The sequence below is a fragment of the Apium graveolens genome, chromosome 8 (assembly GCF_009905375.1).
Source record: "Apium graveolens cultivar Ventura chromosome 8, ASM990537v1, whole genome shotgun sequence".
Classification (NCBI taxonomy): Eukaryota; Viridiplantae; Streptophyta; class Magnoliopsida; order Apiales; family Apiaceae; genus Apium; species Apium graveolens.
This window is the reverse complement of record NC_133654.1, coordinates 21,639,790-21,645,789: the sequence shown is the minus strand read 5'-3', so window position 1 is coordinate 21,645,789 and position 6,000 is coordinate 21,639,790.

Here is a 6,000-nt window from a genome sequence, read left to right as displayed (position 1 = left end):
GAAATAATATCAAAATAATTTTTAAATTTTATAAATTTTATAAATTTTCTGAAACAAATAAAACGTAAATTTCGTAATTTTTAAAATATTCTTGAAATACGTAACATATCTGCAGTTAATGGTTTAACGAATGAACTTGCGGGTGCATAAAAGCCAGAAAATTTCTGAAACAATTTTAAAATTCTCGAAATAATCTAAACTTAATAAAATAAAATTTTCAAGATTTTTGAAGCATTCTGGAATTAAATACTGATTTTACAATTAAATGTAATCAGAAGATTATTTAGGGATAATTAATCAATAAAATATTATTTTCTAAATTTTATAAACTCCTAAAAATAATAAATAAAATTATAAATCAACAAAAATAATTTTAGAAACAATTTTAGCATTTATAGGAATGAATATTCAATAAAATCACTTTAAAATAAATTAAATTCATACAGCTCGATAATTAATTATACAGTTTAATCTTCGCACTCAACCAATCAAACACCATTAATAATATAGCAACATATAGCTGACAGAACCATCACATATTTTATTTATATAATAATTCGATAATTACATTTACATATGAGATCCGAAAATAGATTACTTAGCCGCTAAGTAACTAAAAAGACGATACGATTTTAATACCAGATTTGGATAATTATCAAAACAGAGCTTCCTGGAGAAGAATCTGGGAACCCCTTGTTACTTTTGGATTTATAGTTAAAGGCTGGTAACAGCCAGTGTTTATTCGCTCACCTCCCTCAAATAAATAGAATTGTTTAAAATTGTTTAAAGATTTTGTCCGGAAATTTTCCTTTGATATTAATGCTTGAAACTCAAATATATACTTGCTGGGCATTTTTGGCTAACTCTTACTTTGTAAATTCTTATTTCTTTCGGAAGCATATAATGATAAAAGTGAATAGCTTTCGTTAGACAACAGAAGTTAGAGAGATCTCCGCTGTGAGAGGATGAAGATGTTAGAAAAATAAGACAAGGGCATTAGCATAAAGGTATTTGATAACTCCTGGTGGCGGGGCTGCTCCTTCGACACCGTCCTGGATCCTTCGCTGCTGTAGAGGTGTAGTTGTGGTTGCGTTCCTACAAAACAACACCGGAAGGGGGGTTGGAGTCCCGCGGCGCCTCCGGCGTGAGAGTAAGAACTAGCTTTTTGGGAAGATGAAGATGAATATGAATGCCGGGTGGCTGTGTGTGTATATGAGTGTGAAAGAATGATTAACCCCAAAACCTCACCTTCTTGGGCTATTTATAGCTCAAGGGTAGGGTTTTGGGGTTGGTACCTTTGAATCGTAGCCATTGGTTCTGGGAGCGGGGGGCACCTGGCTGGAGTGGATGCTTTACACGTGTCAGCGCGGGACTGGTCGAGGAATGTTCTGAGGATCCTCTGACACATCCCTGATTATTCCCACGATTGATGTGTGACAGTTGTTCCCGTCGCGTGCTTGGGCCAACGTCTCACGTGTCGGGGTTTATCAAGGTTCCGCTTGCGGGACTGAGCTGGTCAGGAGTGGTAGTATGCGGGACTACTCCTTCTAGGAGCTGCGTGGAGTTATGAGCCTAGGAGTAGGCATCCCAGGAGCTGTATGAAGTTAGGAGCTCGGGAGTAGGCCTCACAGGAGCTGTATGGAGTTAGGAGCTTAGGAGTAGGCCTCCCAGGAGCTGTATGGAGTTAGGAGCTTAGGAGTAGGCCTCCCAGGAGCTGTATGGAGTTAGGAGCTTAGGAGTAATCCTCCCAGGAGCTGTATGGACTATCATGTGCCCCCCACTCCCTTATGCAGATTTTCTGGATGGGGGAGTGAATTTGGGTATGTTTGTAGAACATGAGCTTTTGATTGTTTTGTTAAAAGAACTTGAGCTTTTCTTGCCCCCCAGTCCGGAGTTCGTTGAGTTCAGCGAATCAGGACTAAGGTGGTTGTCTTTAGCAGGAGTTGAGTTTTTCTTGCCCCCAGTCCGGAGTGTGTTGAGTTCAGAGAATCAGGACTAAGGTGGTTGTCTTTAGCAGGAGTTAAGCTTTTCTTGCCCCCAAGTCCGGAGTTCGTTGAGTTCAGCGAATCAGGACTGAGGTGGTTGTCTTTAGCAGGAGTTGAATTTTTCTTGCCCCCAGTCCGGAGTGCGTTGAGTTCAGCGAATCAGGACTAAGGTAGTTGTCCTTAGCAGGAGTTGAGTTTTTCTTGCCCCCAGTCCGGAGTGCGTTGAGTTCAGCGAATCAGGTCTAAGGTGGTTGTCCTTAACAGGAGTTGAGGTTTTCTTGCCCCCAGTCCAGAGTTCGTTGTGTTCAGCGAATCAGGACTAAGGTGGTTGTCTTTAGCAGGAGTTGAGCTTTTCTTGCCCCCTAGTCCGGAGTTCGTTGAGTTCAGCGAATCAGGACTAAGGTGGTTGTCTTTAGCAGGAGTTGAGTTTTTCTTGCCCCCAGTCCGGAGTGCGTTGAGTTCAGCGAATCAGGACTAAGGTGGTTGTCGTTAGCAGGAGTTGAGTTTTTCTTGCCCCCAGTCCGGAGTGCGTTGAGTTCAGCGAATCAGGACTAAGGTGGTTGTCATTAGCAGGAGTTGAGTTTTTCTTGCCCCCAGTCCGAAGTGCGTTGAGTTCAGCGAATCAGGACTAAGGTGGTTGTCCTTAGCAGGAGTTGAGGTTTTCTTGCCCCCAGTCCGGAGTTCGTCGAGTTCAGCGAATCAGGACTAAGGTGGTTGTCTTTAGCAGGAGTTGAGTTTTTCTTGCCCCCAGTCCGGAGTGCGTTGAGTTCAGCGAATCAGGACTAAGGTGGTTGTCTTTAGCAGGAGTTGAGTTTTTCTTGCCCCCAGTCCGGAGTGCGTTGAGTTCAGCGAATCAGGACTAAGGTAATTGTCCTTAGCAGGAGTTGAGTTTTTCTTGCCCTCAGTCCGGAGTGCGTTGAGTTCAGCGAATCAGGACTAAGGTGGTTGTCCTTAGCAGGAGTTGAGTTTTTCTTGCCCCCAGTCCGGATTGCGCTGAGTGAGAAAGAGTCCGGACTTGGAAGTTGAAACAGTTTTGGGGTTTTTCCCCCCAATTATTTGAATTATTACAGCTGTAAGGATATGGAGAGACGTGCCGTAATAATTACACTTTAATAATTACTGCTCATGATGGGTAGCTGGGATCGTGCCACGTGGCGTGGATGTTGGATTTTTTACTGCCTCTATAAAAGGAGGGGCTGCCCTCTTTCTTTAGTTTTTACCTTTCTTCATCTTCTCTTCTCAATTTTCTCTCTTTTCTCTGAATTTTTTCCGTCGGGATTTCTTGCTGGTGCGCCGCCGTTGTCCGGTCTTCCCCAATTTCGCCGTAATCTCTTCATTTGTAAGTTTCTTCCTCTTCTTTTCTTTATTTTAGTTTGCTGTTCGATTGGGTTTTGTGTTTCTGCTATAGTTTTTGTATGATGTTGTGTTTAGTTCTTGTTTTGATTGTCTTGTATATCTGTATATATGTGTATATATATATGTTTTTGTCTATATTTTGGTATTTGATCCTGTAATGATAGTGTTTCTGGAATTAGGGTTTTCTGTTAGGGTCCGGACTTGGGTACTTAGTCCGGACTAATAAGCTAGGTTTTGAGTTTGTAATTGGTTGTTGTTTTTGAGTTGTTTTGATATCTAAGTTCGTAGTAACAGGCTAGGGTTGTTTGTTTGGGTTCGGGGGTTTCCAGTCTGGAGAGTACGTTTAGTTTTGGTTGGGTCTCCGGACTGTCTGATTTTGACTTGTAATAAAATTGAATCATAGGGTAGTCCGGACCATGTAGCTTCAAAGATAAATAAACTGTAGGAGTTTTAGACTAACCTTTGTACTTGTTTTAGGTTTATGGTCCGGACTAAAGCTCTTGCCAAGGCCTTCATAACTTGTTATCCGGGGCCATCTAGTTCGGATTCTGAGTCTTCTGCTGATTCTGAACGGGTTGAGATGGGGAAGAGGGCTTCCACTTCGGATTCTGAGGCAATAACGAAGCTTACAGTTGCTAAAATATCTTCAAGAAAGGTACCCTGTAGTCCGGAGGGTTTGTGGGTGGAGAATCTTGGTTATTTTGTTACTAAGAGCGAGGAGATAGAAAACAGTTTTTATTTTAGGAGCATTAGGTCTGGATATGCTAGGCAGGAGAATGCTGGCCCGGGGCCCTATGATAGGGAAGCTTTTGATAGGAAGTTTGTGAACAACATAGTGGCTAAGGAGCACTATGAGTTGAAGGATGAGTATTCTGGGCTAGATAATGAAGCCCAGGATTCGGCGGTCCGGGCTGCTTTTCAGTTGGATCGCCGGATTGAGTGGAGGTGGCCGACTCCGGACGAGAGGGCTCACCATAGGCCGGCTGATGGCTTCGTTCCCGTGTGGTTGGAGCATCTCCGGTCTGGATGGAATCCGCACTGGCATTTGTTTCTAAAACAGTTGTGCAAATATTTGTACAAGATCTCTCCAATACAGATAACGCCTAATGGAATAAAGTGGATGACTTGGTTCATTGCCACCTGCAATCAATTTAAAGTTCAGCCCACGTTCAAGTTGTGGCATCACATCTTTCATTTAGTCCGGTCTAGCCAGTTCCCGTTATACGAGCTTCGGTTCCGGTCTCCGGAGTGTGGATACGGTGGCTCTTATAGGCCCGTTATTTAGCAATCTTCGCTGAAGTTTTGGAATGGGGAGTTGATCATGCTCCGGGGTTTGGACTTGCACTATCTACCCCATATAGCTTCGGAAGGAGTCCAGACTCGCTTCCGCAGGGATGTGCTCCGGGGTGACGCTCTCCGGTTAATTTTTGCATTTTGTGAATGTCTGGGTTTCCAGATGACCCGAGACACCTTTATGAATCATAGAACTCTGCATAGGCTGGGCTGTAAGTAGTTTTCTTTCTTGTCTGGACCTTTTAAATGTTTCTTATCTGCTCCCCTTTGTTTTTGCTTCTTGTTTTTGACTTGTGTTTTTTGTTTGTTTCCTGCAGGTTTACCACATTATAATCCGGACATGTCGTCCTCCACTTACAGTGATGCTCTGAAAGGTCTGGGCAAGGCTTTCAAGTTGCCAAAGAAGAATGCTGGTGGTGGCTCCGGATCGAACGCCTCGGCCGAGGAGGGATCACAGAGCAATGTCGTCCCCAATCCGGAGCCTGAAGTTCATGTGAACTAATCCACTCCGGAGCATAATGTTGAGTTGGATATGGGTAATGAGTTTGACAATCTTGAGGATCTAGGTCCTATTGGGGAGGTTCCGGGTGCTGATTCTGGGCGGAGGAGGAAGAGGCTCCGGACTCTTGGGTCGAAACCTCCTAGGGCTGAAAACTATGAAGCTGGCTCTGGGTCCGGGGCTGGCAAAGGGAAAGCAGTTGATGTGTTTAGTCCGAATGAAGGTGGTCCGGGGGTGGAGGAGAAGGTGGCTCGCTTTATGGCTGGGATTCCGACTCAACCTCAGTGGAGTAAGATGAATGAGTCCGGATTCGATGCCACAATGAAGGAGTGTTCCCGGCTCTGGGGTCAGGTATTTTCTTTCTGTTCTTGTTTCTTGCCTTGATTTGCCTTAGAATATTTTTCTGAGTTTTTCCATTTTTTGCAGCTTGGCGGGTATATGGCCGGATCAGCTTCTCTGGCCTACAATGAACTTAAAAACTCGCGGAGTACTATTGTTGATAAGGACTCGGAGATTAGTCAGCTCCGGGACCAGATAATTGTGAAAGACAATTCCCTCTCCGGACTGAATAAGCACCTGAATGAGGTAACAATCCGGGCGGAAAATGCTGAAAAGGAGGCTTCCGAATTAAAGTCAGAGTTAGCTGAGCTCCAGAAGCAGATTTCCGCTATGCGTCCAGAGTCTGAAGTTGTTGCTGAGTTTAAAAGGTCCGAGGAGTACGATAGAGCCCTTGCCAATGCTGGTGCTCCGGAGATAGCTCGCTGCTGGCTGATTGCTGAAAGGCATATCAAGACGAATCCGGAGGCTGATTGGGATAGTTTTATCTCTGAGTTTATCAAAGCCAAGGAAGATATTGAGCTTGGACTA